At 44.1% G+C, this 22,759-nt stretch overlaps 1 protein-coding gene and 1 non-coding gene across 18 annotated transcripts in view; one reads left to right on the top strand and one right to left on the bottom strand.

Annotated features, from left to right (window-relative positions):
* LOC131276914 (uncharacterized) overlaps positions 1-22,759 on the bottom strand; it is a 337,436-nt gene that overhangs the window by 215,860 nt on the left and 98,817 nt on the right. The window lies entirely within an intron of this gene.
* Positions 16,353-16,414, top strand: LOC131276963 (U7 small nuclear RNA). The gene has a single exon (XR_009184178.1). It is a non-coding gene; the product is annotated as a U7 small nuclear RNA (small nuclear RNA).

Here is a 22,759-nt window from a genome sequence, read left to right as displayed (position 1 = left end):
GGGAATTCCTTATATTTGTTAACATTTTGCGAAACCTAAGTATTCTGAAAAAAATCTTTTTTTAATTCCATTCACTATAGCATCTAAAAGAAAAAAAAAACCTGAAAATAAATTTAAATTAAAAGAATGAACTATACAATGAAAACTGCAAAACAAAACAGAAAGAAATTAAAGACCTAAGTAAATGTCAAGATACAGTGTGTCCACATTTCACATTTAATATTGTTACAATACCATTACTACTTAAAACGATCTACAGATGAAATACGATACCTATGAAAATTTCTGCAGCATTTTTTTGTAGAAATGAAAAAAGTCGATCCTCAAATTCATATGGAATACCAAGAGGCCACAACTAGTCAAAACAATCTTTCAGAAGTTTGTAACTATATAATAAGCACATGCAACCACAATATCATCCCAAATTGTATAACATACCATATAAAGAACTAGAAAAACCTCATCTACTGTCCAGGGGAAAAAAAATCAAGCAGATCAGTCCCAAAAGAACCACAGAAGGAATTATCAGACAAAGCAGTTATTAAATCTCTGCTCAGTGAGAAAGGTAAATAAATACTCTTGGAATGAAAGAAGAGATAGTTCACAACAAAGAAACAAACAACAAAAAAAATATAAAAGGAAACTTTAGACCTAGATATAAAATATCTAATTCAAGGACAACCAGCAGGATGGCAGCAGAGTAAGGACCAAGAGTCAGCTCCTGCTAAGGGCAGTTAGTAATCACACAACTATCTAAAGCACCTGTTTGGGGCTCCAGGAGACCAGAAGAACATCCTGCAACATGCTTGGAAGGAATGGAGGGAGGAGACTGTCCCACTGCAGAAAAGATTCTTAAATAGAGCACTCCACGTCACAGAGGCTGGTGCCCATCCTCCACTGGAGGCACAAGCCACCTCCGGAGCTATTCCGTGGCTGGTATCAAAAGGTCCACTTCCCAAAACTGGGGGAGGAAGAGATATTGTGCACTAACATCAGCTATTGATGAGTAAATTCGGTGGGCTAAAGTATAATATTAAGAACAGCTAAAGTATCAACCTGCCAAGTCGGACAGAGATCAGACACCTCCATTTTGACTCTGCTCCTGGCATGAGGGGAAACCAGCCTGACTGAAAATCACAGTGAAGGTATGAAATAGTTTCTTTCACTCAGATCAACCTGCAGCCCTAGGCTAGGCTTCAGTCCCACCTCTGTCAGGGTGGCAACTGGTGGTACTGCCCCACCTATCCAGGTAACTGCAGGTACCTTTGGTTGGCACAGAATGAATAACTGGGAATATACCAGGGCAGCTGCGGTCATCTTGGGCCTGTAATGCAAAGATTGCTGCCCACACATGCAGCTCCATACCCGCCCCAAGCAGGGGAGAAGGGGGCATGACACTTCATCAGGCTCTCTGGGCAACTACAGTCCAGGCCTGCATGACTTGGATTATTTCACACACTCGTGACTCGGTCCCTATCCCTGGCAAAGGACAAAGTTTGAAGAAGCTTCACTGGTTCTTGGGGTTAAAAGGGAAACTTGAGCTTCCACAGCTTACATCACCAACTACATTCTTGGTTCCTACTGCACAACCAGCAAGGGAGAAAGGGCAGGAAACCCTAATTTAAAGAGAAAAACTGCATGCAGAATAAATACTCTAATAAGCCAGAGGCTTACTCTCATGGCCAGACTTTAAATCATATTACCTAGCTGGGGTGGTAAAAACAACATGGTACTGGCCTAAAGACAGACACATAAGCCAATGGAACCAAACTGATGTTTCAGAAACATACCCTCACATGTATGGTCAAGCAATTTTTGACTAGCCTGTCAAACCCACTCAGCTCTGGCAGAACAGCCCATTCTACAAATGGTATGGAGATAACTGAGTATCAATAGCCAAAAGGAGGAATGAGGGTCCGTATCTCACACCTGATCCAAAAATTAACTAAATATGATTCAAACACCTAAATATAAAAGCAAAAACCATAAAGCTTCTAGAAGAAAATGAAGGAAAATATCTGCAAGACCTGGTGATAGGTGTTATTTTGTGTGTGTGTGTGTGTGTTGTGTATATATATATACTTGCTATCATTTATTTTATCCGCCCCCCCTTGCATCTTGCTTCCTGTCTGCTCTCTCTGTCCATTCACTGCTTGTCTCCCTTTGTTGCATCATCTTGCTGCGCCAGCTCTCCGTGGGTGCCAGCCATCAGCTCTCCACAGGAGCAGGCCAGCTTGCCTTCACAAGGAAGCCCCAGGACGCGAACCCAAGGCCTCTCATATGGTAGACAGAAGCCCAATCGATTGAGGTACAGCTGCTTCCCTGATCCCTATATATATACTTTTTCCTTATTTTTTTTTTTTCAATGTTACATTCAGAAAATATTCCAATAGCATACTTGGGGTTCCTGGTCAGGTGTGGGTGCTCTCTCTCTGGAAATTAAAGAGACATTGTTTTCTGTGCTGAGCTGGTTCAACGAGGACCCACTTGAATCTCCTACTGGAGTGGACCTCTCGGGCAGCTGTCCTGCTGCCTTGGGAGAGAGGGAAGTGAGGAAGGGAGAAAGGGGGAATGTCAGATTCCCAAGCATTTTATTTAACTGCAAAGAGGATTCCTTGCTCGAAACTTTGTCTGGTATTTTGCTGGTTTGTCTTCTTGTTTTTCCTTCCTATTTATCCCCCCAAGGCCCTTTTCTCTTTCTTTTTTTTTTCCTTACTTGATCCCTCCATCCCTTTTTTTTTTCCTTTCTCTTCCTTTAAACTTTTTTTATATTAGGTTCTGCAGGGAGCACTTCACATTTGCTGTATTTCCTCATCCTCCATTTCCTCTTTTCTGTATGTATTGATTTTGGCCACCAACATTTTCCCCTTTCCTCTACATCTTTCTATCCTCCATCATTTATTGTTTCTCTTACATTACACCTCTCTTTGTTTGGTCCCCTATTTTTCTGACTTTTTATTTCTAATACCTTTGTTCTGGTTTGTTTTATACTGACTCTTTATGTTATTGTCCTTTCTTGTCTCTTTCCTTCTCTCTTGAACACACTAGCCTTTTAATTCACACTATATTCCTCCCCATATTCAGTTTACTGTCTCATTATAGGTACTCTACTTTGCTTACTGTTATAACTCTACAGAGCTTACAGGAGTCTAATATGCATTCTCCTAGATCTCACATGATTCCTCTGGTAATATTTACTATAAATACTAGGTGGTTGTTCCTTAAAGGACACAAGAGAAGGACTAAGATGGCCTACTGATACTTACTGTATATAGAAGTTTTAATTCGCTTTACTGTAAAAGTGTGGAAATGTATAGAGTGGATAGTAACACATAGCTAGTAACAGCCAGTTCATAAATGGGGATGTGGCTGAAAACGGTAGTCTACTGTAGGTAGAGCGGCAGAGACATTCAGCCTGGCTGTGTTGCGAGCAACTAGATGAGCACTCTCTCTAGTCCACACGCTTTTGGGCACACCCAAAAGATGGCACACCAGCACTGAGCCAAATGTCTCCAGCCCTGCCTCAACCTCCTCCCGTGAGCCCTCCACCTATCAGCTATGCCCCGTAAGCCAAACCGCTATATAAACGCTGCAACTTCCTCAATAAAGCTGATGTGCATCGTGAACCCGTCTCTGGAGTGAGTCTGTCTCTGTCATCCTTACCCCAACGAGCCCCTCGTTCAACAAGTGGCACCCAAACAGGGACTCGTTGCAGTCGATGCTCCTGTCGTCTTATGACTCGGGTAAGTGATCCTTGCCATGGGTAACCTCCCCTCCTCCCCTCGGACTCTGAAGGCTCGAGCCCTGCCCACTCTCTTGCAAGTAGGCATATTAAAATATCAGAAAAAGAACTTAACCAGTACTGGGATATGATAGTCCACTTCAATCCCTGGCTCTCGACTGCGTCTCTATGGGACCCTGAGACCTGGGCTAAACTGTTAAAGCACGTGCGTTCTGCAGAGGGTCATGAAAACAAAACATTCCCTCTCAGCCTTATCCCTGCGCTCCTAGCTATTCATGCTTGCCTTACAGGGGCTCTGGAAGATGAACCAGCCCCTATCCCTGATATAATGCCTGCAGACTGCTCCCCAGCAGCACCGCCTTATACCTTAACCCTCGCACAGTTGTGGGGCTCGACTACATCGCCCGATACTAATGCCCTACACTCTCCTCTATTGGAATTTGTGGGGGCCATCAGCTCAGACACCAATGCTACCGGCCCCCCAGGACCACCTGACGCTAAGACGAGGCAGAGCCACCCAAGAGACTCGCTACCATCCCTGTCTACATATAATAACAGGAGTTAAAAACGTTGTTTGACCTAAAGTAAGGGGGAAATGGAAAGGACAAATGAGTTCATATAGCCATGAGTCTCTAAAAAAGAGTCTGGAGGTTGTCAGACGGATTGCCCTTATGCACACCTGAGCAGAGTCTCAGAGACAGATAAAGTAGATACAACCCCAGGTATTGGTTCTTTTGAGGGCTAAAGAGACCCACAGGTTCTATGGTCATGGCAGGTGGAGTTCACTGCCATGTCAGTTGGCACTTCTTTGGAGCTGGTGTTTCTGCGTGATGGAGCTGGACTCAGATGTGATCTCTTTTCACAAGCCTTTCATGCTACTTTACTGGAACTGTTGGTGCTGGGGTTTAAGATATATCTAGGGGATTTGAATCTCTGGACTGACAATATGATAGCCAGGCCCTGAGCCTCAACAGACTTCAGCTCCTACACTCTGGTTTACTGGACTTACCCCACTCAGCTAACATGGAGTTGAAGAAGGTCAGCCACCACACCATGGAGCCTAGAGTGCCTACAACTGAAAGCAGGAGGATTGCAGCCAGTATCCATGTGGAATCTAAGGCCCCTCTTGACATAGATGTGGAATGGACACAACCAAGCCAAGGTCCACAGGAAGGAGGAATACAGTAAGGATTAGAGTGGACTTAATGATATTCTATTCATGAACTATTGTGGTTAATAATCGAGAAAATGTGGCATTGGTGTGGAAAAAGTGGCCATGGTGGCTGCTGGGTGCGGGGAATGGGAGGAAGAGATGAGATGTGGAGGCATTTTCGGGACTTGGCGTTGTCCTGAGTGGTGCTGCAGGGACAATTGCCAGACATTGTATGTCCTCCCATGGCCCACTGGACGGAACGTGGGAGACTGTGGCTATGGTGTGGTCTACAGGCCATGGGGTGCAGCGATGCCCAGAGATGTACTCACCAGATGCAATGGATGTGTCATGATAATGGGGGAGAGTGTTACTGTGGGGGGAGTGGTGGGGTGGGGGTGGTGGGGGTGAATGGGGACCTCATATTTTTTGAATGTAATATTTTTTAGAAAATGAATAAATAAAATAAAATTAAAAAAAAAAAAGAGAGAGAGAGACTCGCTACAGAGGAAATTTCCGCTATGGGAGTCCCCACGCCAAAGGAACTCTCTGCTGCAAAACTCCCCGTGTCAGCACTTCCCACTTCGCAACTTCCCCCTCCACAGAACCCAGCTCCCCAGGAAGCCTGGGCTATGGGCACTCCCTGTGACACCTCAGACTCTCCTACCAGCAGTCCATGGTTAACTAACTACTCCCAGATTTGCTGGCAACGAGATGCCCATTCTAACACAGGAGCAGAATCATGGCCCCACTTCTATCCTGTTAATGTAAACCCCACTGCTGCCCGCCCAGCACAACGGTATCCCCATGAACAAAAAACAATCACCACTTTACGCCGTGTCATGCAAGAGGATGGCCTTAACAGTCCATGTGCACAAATGTTATTAGAAAACCTCAATGTAGACCTTAATTGTGCCACTGATTGGAAAAACCTAGCACGCGCTCTATTACCCACTGGGGATTATATCCAATGGAAAGCACTCTATTATGATGAGGCTGAAATACTGGGAGAAAGAAATGTGGGCTGGAGTTAATATTCCCACAGAATCCCTACAAGGAGAGGGCCAATATGCATCTCCTACTGTCCAGGCCACAGGGCCCTCCAATATTTTGATCAAAGCCGTTTATGCACTATGAGAGCATTCAAAAAAATAAATCCAAAAGGAAATCCCCTTCAAATGTCTAAACTTGTACAAGGCGCTAATGAAGGCATTGTTAACTTTTCTGGCCGAGTTAAGGAAGCGGTAGAGAGAAAAGTCACCCATGCCACAGCAGCGGACATGCTAGTAAAGGACCTTTAATGAGAGGGGGCCTAGGGCGAATGCCGTAGAGCCATCGCTCCGTTGTGCAAGGGCACACCGGAAGACTGGGTGCTAGCTTGTCGTGACGTCGGCTCGCTATCCACCAGCATGTTGGTGGCCACCCTAGCCTAGCATCTCAAGGTATCCCCCAAATCAAACTCAGGCAATTGTTTCCACTGTCACTCTACTAGACATTTTGAGAGAATGCCCGCAAAAACAGTCACAAAAATCCTCTCCTGGCAAGCCAAATCCAATCTGTCCTAGGTGCCACAAGGGGCTCCATTGGAAACGCGACTGTAGGTCTCACAACAACGCCCGTGGAGAAACCCTACTGCCTTTAAATGAGAAGCAGGGCACCTCTCAGCCCCACCAGTAAGAGAGGAAACTCGATTAAATCCAGGCATTTATTGGACGGTCCCCATCACCCAAAACAAAACGTGGTTAACCCTAGATATCAATGGAAAATCCATAGTAGGGCAGCTTGATACAGGGGCGGATATCTCCGTCCTAAGTAGTAAAGATCTAGAGCCAGAATGGCCCCTACAGATCGGGCCCATTATTCAGGGAGTGGATGGCTTAAAAACTTCCTGCCAAGTTTCAAAACCCTTAACTTGGACAGACCCAGATGGTACTGCAGGACAATTCCAACCCTTGGTGTTGACACAACTCCCTAATACCCTATGGGGCAGAGACAAAATGCCTCAGCTCGGAACTGTCCTAACAACCGACCAGTTCCCCCAATCCTAAAGGCCACTGCTCCACCACTAATGACAATCATGAAACCCCTACCAGTCACCCTAAAATGGGATACTAAACAACCCATCTGGGTGAACCAGTGGCCCCTGCCTCGTGAAAAACTCACTCAACTCAAAATCCTTGTCCAACAACAGCTAGACCTCAGGCACCTAGAGCCCACTACCAGCCCCCTTAATACCCCTGTATTTATTATACAAAAGAAAGCAACAGGCAAATGGCGCTTCCTTCATGACCCACGGGCCACCAACTCTCACATGGAAAAGATAGGCTCACCACAACGGGGGGCCCCCATCCCTCAGCTATACACGAAAATAGTTATATTTTTATAATAGACATAAAAGATTGTTTCTTTTCCATCCCATTGCATAAACAAAACCACCCATATTTCGCCTTCACAGTTCCGGCAATTAACCATGCTCTGCCAGCTGAGCGGTACCAATGGAAAAGTCCTCCCCCAAGGCATGAAAAAACAGTCCCACAATATGTCAAAATTTCGTAGGCAATGCCATGTTACCACTGCAAACTTACTGCCAAATCATCCACTACATGGATGATATTCTCACAGCACACCCTAATCAGGATCACTTAACAAACTGTTTTAAGGTGTTACTCCATAATCTAAAACAGTTGGGACTGCAAATCACCCCCAAAAAGGTGCAAACTAAATCGCCCTTCAGCTTTCTAGGATATCGTATCAATAAGGGCATCAAGCCCTTGTCACCATCTCTAACAATAACACAAAACTGCACATTAAGTGAACTGCAGAAAATCTGCAGGGACATAAACTGGATCAGACCACATCTATCCCTATCATTACATAAACTAGCCCCCCTCTTTTCCCTTTAAGGGGGAGACCCCAATCCCACGAGTCGTCGTGTCTTCACTTCTGAAGCTGAAGACGTCATAAAATATATCAATTCCCAAATGCAAAACACAGAACTGGCCAAATTTAATCCTCATAAACCTCTCCTTGCCATAGTATTAGCAACCCAAGGAACGCCCACTGGAGTTCTATGTCAAAATGAGCCCCTATACTGGGTGCACCTCTCCTTCAATAGTCTCAGCAAAATCATACCCCAATTAACAGACTTTTGCCTACTGGGGAGAAAATTACGATACACAGCAAAAAGCATCTACGGCCAGGAGCCAGACAAATTAATCTTGCCTCTTACAGGAGAGCATATCACCCACCTCCTCCAAACCAACCTCGAAATACAAACGCTTGTAGCAGGATTCCCTGGGCAAATAGATCATCATCGGCCCGCTCACAAACTTCTCTCCACCCTCGAGCAATTGCCGTGCAGTTTCCATGAGAACGCTTACCCGCCGTCCAAGCCACTCCCAAATGAAACCCCTGTCTTTACGGACGCCAATAAGTCATTCCATGTAGTACTCATAAAACAACAAAAACAAATGGATCGGATTATAAAATGCCCCCATGACGGCTCAGTACAGTTCAGAGAACTACATGCACTCTTCCTTGCGCTATATCATTGTCAGAATATCCCTATAAATATCTTCTCCGGCAGTGCATATGTGGTACAAACCCTACATAGCCTTCCACATGCAGTCTTCCGCTTAAGAAAAACCCAACTAGATGACCTTTTAACCCAAACCAAGGCTATCCTTGAAAACAGAGCACAGCCATGGTACATACAACATATTAGAGCACATACTGGATTGCCTGGCCCTCTAGCACGAGGGAACCAGCAAGCAGACGAATCCATTGATTAATACTCACTGCACCTGCTATTGATCAAGCACCCACTTTACACGCCAAATTCCATATGTCTGCACATGCCCTCAAGCGGCTGTTTCATTCGCTCTCTCACCAACAATGCAAACACCTAACTCGCCCCTGCGCGCAGTGTGTCCCCTGTTACCACCAGGACCACTTCAACCCCAAGGAGTCAACCCAACAGGGTTACATCATAACAGCTTACGGCAAATGGACGTCACCCACGTCCCCTCTTTTGGGACACTGAAATATGTCCATGTAATTATTGACACATATTCCGGATTTGTGTTTGCCACCGCTCTCTCTCGTGAGCATACCCGTCATGCTACTTCTGCCTTGTTGCAGGCCATTCTACAAATGGGGGTGTAAAAACAGACAACAGACCCTGTTATACCTCCCAATCCTTCCAATCCTTCTGTTCTGAATGGCGGGTCAAACACTATACAGGCATCCCACACAACCCACAGGGTCAAGCCATCGTTGAACGTGTCCATGCCACCCTGAAACAACACATAATAAAACAAAAGGGGGAGGACCCTAGGGATATACTCAAAAACATCATAACAAAAGCCCTAATTACACTAAATTACTTTTCTTTCAATTCTGAAGGTCTCTCTCCCGCCAACAAGCACTGGGGAGGACTCCACTCTATACCCACACCAATGCCCTTGGTGCGCTGGAAAGACCCCCTGACGCAACAATGGAATGGGCCCCATCTCCTACTAATACCGGGATGAGGGTCTGCTTGTGTCTTTCCAGAAAACGCAGACCAGCCCATCTGGGTCCCCAGCAGATTGATACAGCTCGCCGTGCCCACCGAAAAACGAGATGGCCGATCCTCCGCCGCCGAAGATGACCCCCCAGACAGTCACTCTACTCGCAGGCGACATAAATAACCTGTCCCTGGAAGAAAGGCGAGAAGAAGGCGGCCCTGTGAGACGATGCCATCAACACCGTACTCCTGCCCATCCCACGTGTCGCATCACACGGGGAAACATCGAATCATTATGCACAGAAGCCCAACGTATGGCACCTGCCCCTGCAACACCCGAAACCCTCTTCCTCCTCATTTGCTCGATCTTCACAACAAACTCCGCACACAGACAGCTGCTCTGGACCGCAGTACGACATCCGCCTCTTCTTATGCCCGTGGACATGGACGCTCCACAGTTCCTCAACCTCACCCAACTCTTAACATCCCAAATCTTATCGATTAACAACACCTGAGCCTCCGGAGTAGACACCTCTTTACTAGCTGCAATACTAGAGCATGTACAGTCCCTCCTATCATCTCCCAACCTTCTGCTATGGCTTATAATAGGAATCTTAATTGTTGTCATATGTATTGTCTATTGATGTATCAACAAAAGCCTTCAAGCTTTATCCCAAAAAACTGAAGAAAGGAAATTAGTATAGTAGGCTCTAGTTAATAACAGAGGGGGAGATGTAGGTAGAGCGGCAGAGACATTCAGTCTGGCTGTGTTGTGAGCGACTAGATGAGCACTCTCTCTAGTCCACACGCTTTTGGGCACACCCAAAAGATGGCGCACCAGCACTGAGCCAAATGTCTCCAGCCCCACCTCAACCTCCTCCCGTGAGCCCTCCACCTGTCAGCTATGCCCCGTAAGCCAAACCGCTATATAAACGCTGCAACTTCCTCAATAAAGCAGACGTGCATCATGAACCCGTCTCCGGAGTGAGTCTGTCTCCGTCGTCCTTACCCCAACGAGCCCCTCGTTCAACAGTCTACATTTGTAAATGCCTAAAGAATAACTAGGAACTGAATAGCACAGAAAACCAAGAGGTGGATGAGAATTGTGGTTGATGGTACAGATTCAAGTGTCCTTTGTCAGAAGGAGCAAATGCACATCACTATTTGATCATATACAATACAGTGGGAGAGGACAAACATGGGAAAAGCACAACTGGAGCGGCAGATGGACTGTGATTAGCAGTAATAATGTAGTATTCTCGCATTTATGCCAAAGGTATACTGTGTAGGTAATGGTGCAGTATGGAAAATATGTGCCATATGTACACTATCGATATGGTAACAACTGGATGATATCATCATATAATCTGTAACCAATATTCCACCACAGTGTGGTATGCTGATAGAGGGATTTGTTTGGGAATTCTGCACATGTGCACAATTATTTCCTAAATTTACAACTTCTGTCATAAAAATACATTAAAAAATAGTAATAGGGTGGGTTGGGGGAAAACCTACCAAATATAATAAAAGGATTATAATTAGTAGTAAAATTTCCTCGATATTCTTTTATAATCTATAAAAAATGTCTCACGATAACGAAAGGTATTGATGGAGGGCCGATATATGGGATCCCATACATATGTCATGCATGTTTGCTTCGTAGGTTCACAATTTTTATTATACACTTGTTTATGTATGTTTATACATAAATGAGATAAAGATAACAAAACAAGGTTGGTTGGGGGAAAAATGCTTTGGTTAGTAGAAATATTTTATGTTGCCCTTTAATCATTACTGGAAAATGTTTAACAAGAAAGCAAGGTATTGGTGGTAGGGTGAGGTATAAGAGTCCTGTTGATGTTATATATGTTTCCTTTGTAAGCTCAAAACTATTAATATAAACTTATTGTTTACATGTTTCTGTATGAGTGATATACTTCAATAAATTTTTTAAAAATTAAGGAAAAAAACACCATTTCCATTAATTCCAGCAGCTACTCTCCAGTTCACTGGCCATATAGGATTGAAGCCACCCCTCAATTAGAGGTCGAGTGGTCATCACCCATCCCAGAATCTCCAGGATTGGGGAATAAAATATGGAATTGAGGGGACTTACTGGTATTCTACTACAGACATACTGGTATTCAAGCAATGGAAGAAATTTTATCATTGATGTGGAAACACTGGCCACTAGAGGAGCAGAAGGGAGGGAGAGGGAAAAGGAGGTGTAAAATATGGGGTCATTGTTGGGACATGAAATAGTCCTGAAGCACATTGCAACGACACATACAGGACATTAATTCCCTGCCATAACCTACAGAATTGAGTGGGAGAGAGTGTAAACTAAATGTAAACTGTAAACCATGCTTAGTGGCAATGCTCCAAATGTGTTCATCAACTGCAGTGAATTTACCATACTAATGAAAGAAGTTGTTAAATGTGGAGAAGAGTGGGAGGTGTGGAGAGTGGGGCATTTGGGTACCCCTTACATTTCTGTATAAAATTTTATGTAATCTATTTATCTTCTAAAAAAATAAAACATATATTTAAAAAAAACTATTCTATTCACTACAGCACCTAAAAAAAAAAAAAAACCTGAGAATAAATTTAAACAAAGAGATGAATGACCTGTACAATGAAAACCACAAAACACTACTGAAAAGAAATTAAAGACCTAATAAATGGCAAGATATTACCTAAAGTAATCTACAGATTAAATGCAATACTTCTCAAAATCTCTACGGTCTTTTTTTTTTGGAGAAATGGAAAGAGTTGATCCTCAAATTCATATGGAATAGCAAGAGGTCCCAACTAGCAAAATCAATCTTTCAGAAGTCTCACAACTAAATAACAACCACATGCAACCAGGATATCATGCCATATCATACAACCAAGCCAATGTCCACAAGGAGGAGGAATACAGTAAGGATTAGAGTGGACTTAATGATATTCTATTCATGAACTATTGTGGTTAATAATCGAGAAAATGTGGCATTGGTGTGGAAAAAGTGGCCATGGTAGCTGCTGGGTGCGGGGAATGGGAGGAAGAGATGAGATGTGGAGGCATTTTCGGGACTTGGAGTTGTCCTGAGTGGTGCTGCAGGGACAATTGCCGGACATTGTATGTCCTCCCATGGCCCACTGGATGGAACGTGGGAGAGTGTGGGCTATGGTGTGGACAACAGGCCATGGGGTGCAGCGATGCCCAGAGATGTACTCACCAGATGCAATGGATGTGTCATGATGACGGGGGAGAGTGTTACTGTGGGGGGAGTGGTGGGGTGGGAGCAGTGGGGGGGTGAATGGAGACCTCATATTTTTTTAATGTAATATTTTTTTTTAAATTAATAAATTAAAAAAAAAAAAAAAGAACTAAAAAAATCTGGTCTGTTCTCCAGGGGAAAAAAAACAATCAGCAGATACAGCCCCAAAGGAACCACAGAAAGAATGATGAGACAAAGCAGTTATTAAGTCTCTGCTCAATGAGAAAGGTAAATACTCTCCTTGGAGTGAAAGAAAAGATAGTTCAAAACAAAGAAACAAACAACAAAAAGATGTAAGAGGGAAACTTTAGACCTACATATAAAACATCTAAACTCAGGGACAAACCAGCAAGATGGTGGCCAGAGGAAGGAGTTCCGAGAGTCAGTTCATGCCACAGGACAGTTAGCAATCACGCTGAGCTATCTACTAAAGCACCTGTTTGGGGGCTCCAGGAGACCAGAAGAAGCATCCTCCAACATCCCTGAAAGCATGGAAGGAGACACTGCCCATCTGCAGAGAAGATTTATAAGTAGAACACTCCACACCCCAGAGGCTGGCGCCCATCTTCCAGAGCCAGCACAAGACATCTCAGAGCTATTCCTCAGCTGCAATCAGAAGTTCCACTTCCCAAAAAAGGCAGAGGAAGAGAAGACTGGGCACCAGCTTCAGATACTGATTAGTAAAGTAAATTAGGCAGTCTAAAGTATAATGTTTAGAATGGCTAAAATTTGAACCTATCCAAGTCAGAAAGAGGCTGTGTTGTAGGCAGCACATCTCAGCCTAGCAAAATGTCTCGGATTGTACCGAGATGGCCTCCGGCGCTACCTGGCTCGCCAACCTGAAAGCTGCTTCTTTCCCCAGCAACAAGAGCGAGCAACCTATACACTCCGTCCCCTTTGCCCAGCCAATCAGCGCATGCCACATTCCCCTCAACCCCCACTCCAGCCCTTATAAGCTGTTGCACTTCCCTAATAAATCAGACCTGCCCCACCAGCCTATGTCTCCAGAGCAGTTACTGTGTGTTATTGAGTTACTGTGTGTTATTGTGCTCTGTTCCTCCTTACCTCGGGAGGCCCCCAGGCCGCTCCTCAGCGCACACTGGTGGCAACAAGGCTGGTAACGACTATTTTAACTCTGCCCCTGGCACAAGGAGAAAATTCCAGTGATGTAAGGACAGCCTTCTTTCCATTCTTATCAGATTGTAGCTCTACGCTAAACCCCAGCCCCACCTCCAGTAGGGAGGAGGCTGTGGGGCCCTGCACCAGCCTCTCCAGGAAAATAAAGGCCATGCCTCACAGGACTACAGTCATTCTACTCTGACTGCTTCAGGGCCTATTCTGGAATTGGAAGCTCCCTTTCCAAAAAACAGGGAAGGAAAGGATGGTTGGCCACCAACTGCAGCTAGTGATTAGTAAATATGGCTGGCTGAAATAGAACCCTAAGAACAGGTAAAGTTTGCACCTGTCCAAGTCAGAAAGAAGCCAGTGGACACCATTTTGACTTTGCCCCCAGCATGAGGGGAAGCTGGGCTGGATGAAAATCATAGTGATCGTAGGGACTGGCTTCTTGTACCGAGATCAGCCTGCAGCCCTAGCCTAGGCATCAACCCCACCTCTACCAGGGAGGAAGCTGGCGGGCCCTGCACCAGCCTCTCTGGAGAACTGCAGGAACATTCGGCTGCCAGACTGAATACTGGGAAGACTACCAGGGCAACTATGGTCATTTTGCACATGTACAGCATAGCATGTTGCCCACACATGCAGCTCTATCCCTGCCAATGCAGGGGAGGGGACCTTAAGCTTCCTCAGTCTCTCTAGGTGACTACAGTCTAGGTCTGCGCACCCTGGATCATTCCACACAGCTGTGGCACTATCCATACCCTGCAAAGGAGAAAGAAGGGAGGAGATTCATCAGTCCTTGGGAAACAAGGGCAGCTTGAGTCTCCACTGCGTTCAACACCAATTATATCCTTGGCTCCCACTACACAACTGGCAAGGGAGAAAGGACAAAAAAACACTAAACTAAAGAGAGAAACTGCACCCAGAATAAATACATCTAGTAAGCCAGATGGCAAGATACCAACAAAAACTGCAATCCATGCAAAGAAACAGGAAGATATGACCCAGGTAAAGAAACATGGTAAGCCTCCTGATGACATAAAGGAGTTGAGACAACTAATCATAGATGTTCAAACAAATCACCTTAACAAATTCAATGAGATGACTAAAGAGATTAGATATATTAAGACAACACTGAAGCTCCTCGCCTGCGATACTTGAACGCCCCATGGTACAAAACTACTTCAAAAATGAAGCCTAATATATCCATTGCCTTGCCAATGGGCCCTACTTTGGAATTTGTGTTCCTGAGTCTAATGGATTGGGACTCAGATGTGACCTTTCTACACATGCCTCTTATATCACTTTTACTGAACCCATGGTTGGTTGGGGTTGGTATATACCAAGGAACTTAAATCTCTGGACTGGGCATGTGCCTGAGCCTCAGCAGAGCTGCAAATCCTACTCTCCGGTTTGTTGAACTTACTACACAGGTCAGCTAGGAGGTATAGATGGTCAACCGCCATGCCAGGGAGCTGAGAGTGCCTATAACTCCAAGCAGGAGAATCGCATCCATCAACCATGTGGGCTCTAAGCTCCTTCTCAATATAGAGGTGGAGTGGACATCACCAAACCAGGGTCCACAGAATGGAGGAATAAAATACAGATTACAATGAATTTACAGGTATTCTACTATAGAACTACTGTGACTACTAATGGTCGAAACTGGAGCATTGATCTGGAGAAAGTGGCCACGGTAGTTGCTGAGGGTAGGAAGAGGGAAGAGGAGATGAGATGTGGGGACATTTTCGGGACTTGGAATTATCCTAAATGATATTGCAGAGACAGATGCTGGACATTATATATCTTACCATAACCCACTGAATGGCCTGGGGAGAGTGTTAACTACAATGTAAACTATTATCTATGTGGTGCAGCAGTCCTCCAAAATGTATTCACCAAAAGCAATGAATGTGCGACAGTTGATATATGTGGGAACCTCTTATATTTTTTAATGTAACATTTTCTGTGATCTATGTATCTTTTAAAAAGAGAAGACAACTTAATAAAAAACTAAAAAAAGATGGCACTGGACGAGCACAAATTTCAAAGTACATACAGAAAAACTGGAGATCTTATGGGAATTAAAGGTGCAATAAATGAAATTTTAAAAATACTGGAGTCATATAACAGATTTGAGGAGGCAGAAAAAAGGACTGATGAGCTGGAAGAAATAGCTTCTGAAAGCAAAAGTAAAAAAGAACAGTGGAAGAAAGAATGGAAAAAATTGAACAAGGTTTCAGGGAACTAAATGACAACAAAAGATGTGCAAATATATGTGTAAAAGGTGTCCAAGAAGGAGAAAAGGGGAAAAGGGTAATAGGAATGTTTTAAGAAATAACGGTAGAAAATTTCACAACCCTATTAAAGGACATGGATATCCATACCTAAGAAGCACAACGCACTCCCTTATGTATAATTTCAAAGAGTACAACCCCAAGACATATTAATTATAATGTCAAATACCAAAGACAGAGAATTCTGAGCAAGAGAGAGCCAATGCATAACATATAAGGGACACCCAATAAGATTAAGTACAGAGTTCCCATGGAGGCAAGAGAGAGTGGTGAGTGTTACAGGTCTTTTAGAATTTGTTCAGTAGGTCTTCTGGCTCTTGCTGGAAGACCCTTACTTTCCCCATATTTTTTTTTTTTCTTTACATCCCCTGTCCTGCTGTTATTGCTGTCTGTGTCCACTTGCTGTGTGATCTTCTTTATCAATTTCTCTTTTTTGTATTCTCTTCTCATCTTTGTCCTTTAAGATTCACCAGGATTCCATCCTGGGGAACTCTAATCTGGAGAGAAGTTCCCTGTCAATTCTACCACCTCAGTTCCTGGTCTCTTGCTGCGCTTCACCTTGACTCTTCCCTTGTCTCTTTTTTAATGTGTCATCATCTTGCTGCATGACTCCCACAGGTGCTGACTCACTGTGTGGGCACTCAGCTCAACATGCAGGCACTGGCTCGCCATACGGGCACTCGTGTGGGCATTCAGTATACCACCCAGACACCCACGTGTGCACTTGGCTCACCAAGTGGGGACTCAGTTTGTCATGTGGACACTCAGCTCACCATGAGGACACTCGGCTCACCATATGGGCACTTGGCTTAGTGTAAACATTTGGCTCGTCACGCTGACAATGGCTTGCCATACAGGCACACTTTCTCTTCTTTTTCACCAGGAGACACTAGGGACCAAACCTGAGACTTCCCCTATGGTAGGCAGAGACCCTATCACATGAGTCACATGTGCTTCCCACATTCCACATATTTAACAATAAAGTTAAGTTCGCCTTAGTAAACTGGGTATTCTTAAAAAACATAAAAAGAAGACAACATTGGTATGATATATTTAAGATACTGTGAAGGAAAAATTTCCAGTTAAGAATCTTATACCCGGTAAGACTGTCTTTCAAAATTGAGGGTGAGTTTAGAATATTCACAGATAAACAGAAATTGAGAGAGTTTATAACCAAGAGACCAGCTTTGCAGGAAATATTAAAGGGTATGTTACAGCCTGAAAAGAAAAATCAGGAGAGTCTAGAAATATAGAGTATGTAAGAAAAAGTAACCGAAAGTGTCAAGAATGGTAAAATAAAATGACAGATAAAACACCAATATTTAAGAATCAACCTAACATTGTAAATCACTTGTATACAGAAAACTACAACTCATTATTAAAAGAAATTTTAAAAGTTGTAAATAATTGGAAGAACACGCCATGCTAACATATTAGAAGACTAAATAACATTAAGATGTAAATTCTACTCAAATTGATATACAGATTCTATGCAATTCTGATAGAAATTCCAACACCATTTTTAAAATAATTGGAAAGCATGATTATCAAATTTATTTGGAAGGTTAAGGGGTCCTGAATACTAGGAACACCTTAAAGAAGAAAACTGAAGTTGGAGGACGCTCATTTCTGGACTTTAAATCGTATTACCAAGTTATACTGGTGAAAACACCATGGTACTGAAATAAAGACAGATACATAGACCAATGGAAATGAAGTGATGGTTTCACAAACCATCGGTTTTTGTTTTATTAACACATTTCTTTTTATTAAAGTTAATAGATGACACAGAATGTTACATTAAAAAAACATAAGAGGTGCCCATATAACCTAGTCCCCAACTCCCACCTCCATCATTTTTGTAATCTGTATTTTTCTGAAGATAAATACATCACAAAAAAGGTTACATTATAAAAAAAGAGGTTCCCATATACCCCTCAGCCCCCCACCCCACTCCTCCCACACAAACGACCTCCCCCATCATTGTGGCACACTCACTGCACTTGGCAAACACATTTTGGAGCACTGCTGCACCACGTGGAGAATAGTTTACCCTGTAGTTCACACTCTCCCCCAGTACATTCAGTGGGTTATGGCAGGATATATAATGTCCAGCATCTGACCCTGCAATATCACTTAAGAAAATCCCAAGTCCCAAAAATGCCCGCTCATCACATCTCTCTTCCCTCTCCCTGCCCGCAGCATCTACTGTGGCCACATTCTTCACGTCAATGATACCATTTCTTCTATTACTAGTCACAATAGTTTCACAGTACAATATCAGTAAGTCCACTCTAATCCATGTTTTATTCCTCCATTCTGTGGACCCTGGGGATGGTGATGTCCACTCTACCTCTATATAAAGAAGAGGCATAGATTCCTCATGACTGATGAATGCAATTCTCCTGCTTGCAGTTGTAGGCACTCTTCGTTCCCTGGTGTGGTGGTTGACCATCCTCACCTCCCTGTTAGCTGACCTGGATAAGTCCACTGAAACAGAGAGTAGGGATTGCAACTCTGCTGAGGCTCAGGGCCCAGCTGGTACATGGGCAGTTCAGAGATTCAAGTCTCCTGAGTACACACCATACATAATACGAACCACAGGCTCAGTAAAAGTGACAGAAGAGGCATGTGTAGACAGGTCATATCTGAGTCCAGCTCTATCACTCTCAGGAGCACAAATCCCAAAGTAGGGCCTATTGACATGGCAAAGAACTCAAAATCCATCTGCCATGACCATATACTCTGTGGGTCTCCATAGCCTTCAGGAGAACCAGTACCTAGGGTTGTATCTCCTTAAGCTGTTTCTGGGGTCCTGCTGAGGTGTGCGTAAGCACGACCACTCTGATGACCCCCCCCAACTCTTTTTTGAAGACTGTCATCCATATATACTCATTTCTCTTTGCCATTTCCCCCTTTTATACAAGGTAAAACAGCAGTTTTTAACACATCCTATATGTAGGCTGAGATACTCTGTTGGTCTGAGTTGACCTTTTATTCAAGGTCTCTTTCTAGTTGCATCACCAGTTGGTGACGTAATAATCTATCGGCGCCCGGGAGGCTCATCCCTGGGAGTCATGTCTCACGCTGGGGGAAAGTATTGCATTTACGTGCCGAGTTTAGTTTAGATATTGGCCACATTTGAGCAACATGGAGGCTCTTAAGAGGTAACTCTTAGGCACCCTACAGCTCTAGGCCTAGTTCACATTTCAGGCACACAGCCTCATAAGCATAGTCATCATTATCAAGGGCTCATCGTTGGACCATTCTTCCTTGTTGGTCTTTGCTGTTGCACTTGGGGGATTACTGCTGTTCCATCGGGGAATGTTACAGAGCTCTCCTGAGTAGGAACTCTGTACTCCCTCAGTTGTCATCTGTAACTGTAACTACTATAAAAATACCCAACATATATCAGAACATTTTTATGGCCCCTATATACATGCCCTGGAGAACACCCTCCCAATCATGTGACCCACATTGATAACAACCCACAACAGTGCTCCTCCCCTCCCCATAGGTGAAACTCTCTGTGGTCCAAAATGTCTTGAACAATGAAGTCTAATATATTGCCAAATGCACTTAATAGGAAAATGAAATAAACTGATGGGTTTAAAGATTAGAAATACACATACTAATTTAGAAATATGAAGATAAAGAAAATATAAACTGGTGTATTAATAAAAATAAAAAATATCATAAAGCTTTGTTTTTAACTTTTTGCCTTTCATCACTGTAATAGGTGTTGCCCTGTATGTACAGTGGCAAGGCACTTTCTTTCATTTCTTCTCCTCAGTGTCTACATTCATTCCTCTTTTTTTAATTTTTTTTTCTGATTTTTAACCTTGTCTTCAAAAAAGTTTTAGATCACAGTAATTCACATACACAATAGAGGGGATTCCCATATATTCAATATGAAACCCTTTCCCCCTTCCCCAGCAACGATCTTTTTACCTGTTCATGTTATATTTGCTGCAGCTGGTGTATAGATTTGGAAACATAGCTTCCAAACCTGGTTCCATTTCGGTTTACATTACGGTTTATATTTCAGACTGTAAAATTTCTAAATTTTTAGTTTCCCTGTGTTTACATTATGGTTTACACTTTAGTTTATGGACTTGTATACATTTTTGGTGTACATTAACAAAGCCTATATCCATCGTTACATGATCTTATGGAGCAGTTTCATTGCCCCGTAGTTACCCTGCTTCCATCTATTCTATACCTCTCCCCTCCTCCCCTCATGGCCCATAGTGACAATCAATCTTCACTACTTCAGGGACCAGATTTACAGATACTTGCAACAATGCTGGGGGCTTGAATACTAGACTTCCCAAACTTTTGATATCAACTGATTCTTTCAAGGAATACAAACAGCTCTTCACATCAAGGGTCAAGAGATTTTTGACAAGCCTGTCAGATGCACCCAGTTCAGGGAGAACAGTCCATTCAACACATGGTGCTGGGAGAACTGGATATCCATAGCCAGAAGAAAGAAAAAGGACCCCTACCTCACATCTTATACAAAAATTAATTCAAAATAGAACCAAATCCTAAATACAAAAGCAAAAACCATAAAGCTTCTGGAAAAAAATGTAGTAAAGTATCTTGAAGACTCAGTAGTAGGTAGTGGATGCTTCAAGGAGATAAGAGCAGGACTGACATGGACTACTGATATTTAATTTATACAGACGTTTTAATTAAAAGTACTGTAAAAGGGTGAAAACATATATAGCTGAATGGTAATATATTAGAGTGATTAACATCTGTTATATAAATGGGAATGTGACTGAAAAGTGTAGTCTAGGGATATAAAGGCAATTGACAGACAGCTAGGGAATAATCTAGGGGCTAACACAGTAAACACAGAGGCGGATGAGAATTTTGGTTGATGGTACAGAGGACAGAGTGTCCTTTGTGATCTATAGGAGATATACATCACTGTTGCAGGGGGGATGGGAATATGGAGAAGCATGAGAAAAATACAACTGAAATGACCTACGGATTGTGGTTAACAATAATAGCGTAATATTCATGCTTATATACCAAAGATGTACTGTGCTGATAATGTACGAGTATGGAAAAAATGTGCCAAATATAAGCTATGAACCTGATAATTACCCAATATTATTTCATAATCTTTAACAAATGTGCCATCACACAGTGGTATGTTGCTAGAGGGGTGTTGTATGGGAATTCTACACATGTGCATGATTGTTTCCTAAGTTTACAACTTCTGTCAAAAAAAATGTTTTAAAAATAATAATAAGGTAGGTTGGAGGAAAAATACACCAAATGTAAGATAAGGACTATAGTTAGTAGTAAGATTTTGATTACAATCTTTCATATTTTGTTACAAATGTCACGTAACAATGAACACTGTTGGCAGTGTGCGGCGGCTTGCTCCGTCGGTAGAGGTGCGGTTGCCTTGCCCCACATTGGGCGCCAACTGCGGCGGCTTGCTCGGTCGGTAGAGGTGGGGTCTGGCTGCGGACGAGGGGTCGGTCCAACTCTGGACGAGGGGTCGGTCCCGCTTGGGACGAGGGGTCGGTCCCACTTGGGACGAGGGGTCGGTCCGGCAGCAGACGAGGGATCGGTCTCACAGGGGTTGAGTAGTTCGGCTGACGGGGTTGCCCGGCGAAGCTGGCGACGAAGGGGTCGCCCGGAGAAGCAGGCGACGAACTGGGGACAAGGGAGGCCAGGCCCTTGTCGGGGGCTCTCAGGACTGGAGGGTGCACGGCAGAAGAACTACCGCAGAGACAAGGTAAACACGCAAGTCCACTTTACTGAGGGAGAGGCAACAGTTTTATAGGGGCTGGGGAAGGCTGATTGGTCGAAGCCACGCCCTGTTCTGATTGGTTGCCGGCGAAAGGTCAGTGGGCGGTACTGGACGGGGGAGGGGTGGTGGTTAGGGATTGGCTGTTGCTGTTGCTGGGGGAAGGGGCAGGGTTTAGGGATTGGTGGCTGCTGTTGCTGGGGTGGAGGGCAGACTTGAGTTTCCCGCCCACGCCTGGCTGCTGCTGCTGTCGGGGGAAGGGAAAAGGGCAGACTGGATTTTTCCGCCCACGCCTGGCTGTTGCTGCTGTCGGGGGAGGGGAAAAGGGCAGACTGGAATTTTCCGCCCTGCGCCTGCGCAGGGAGAAAGAAGAAGAAGGGTGCCGCCCCACAGGCATCGTGTGGCGCCATCCGGGAGGAGGGGCGGCCGCGGAAGCATGGCTGCCGAGAAGGGGAGACCCGAGGGCACTCTGCGCCCATGCCGAGCTCCCTTCAGGGGTGGCGGTGGACCCGACCAACCACCCTATTATGGGGGCAGCGGAATTAGGCCTACCGCAGCCGCTCCCCCGCCGAGCCAGCAAACCACACATCAGCCCGAGGGGTGACCGCAGTGGTGGGCTGATGTACGGGACCCCTTCATGATGTTATACACGTTTGCTTTGTTAAGTTCACAACTTCCACTACACACTATTGTTTATGCATATTCACATATAAATCATATAAAAATAATGATGATAGGGTGGGTTTGGGGAAAAATACACCATCATAAGGTATTTTGATTACTAGTAATATTTTGAGGATGCTCTTTAAAGATTAAAAATGTTTGACATTGTAAGGCATTGGTGGTAGAGTGACGTTGAGAGCCCTGTATGATGCTATGTATGTTCGTTTTCTAAGTTCACAACA

This window comes from Dasypus novemcinctus, chromosome 30 (assembly GCF_030445035.2).
Source record: "Dasypus novemcinctus isolate mDasNov1 chromosome 30, mDasNov1.1.hap2, whole genome shotgun sequence".
NCBI classification, from domain to species: domain Eukaryota; kingdom Metazoa; phylum Chordata; class Mammalia; order Cingulata; family Dasypodidae; genus Dasypus; species Dasypus novemcinctus.
Note: the sequence above shows the minus strand (reverse complement) of the source record. Positions and strands in the feature narration are given on the sequence as shown.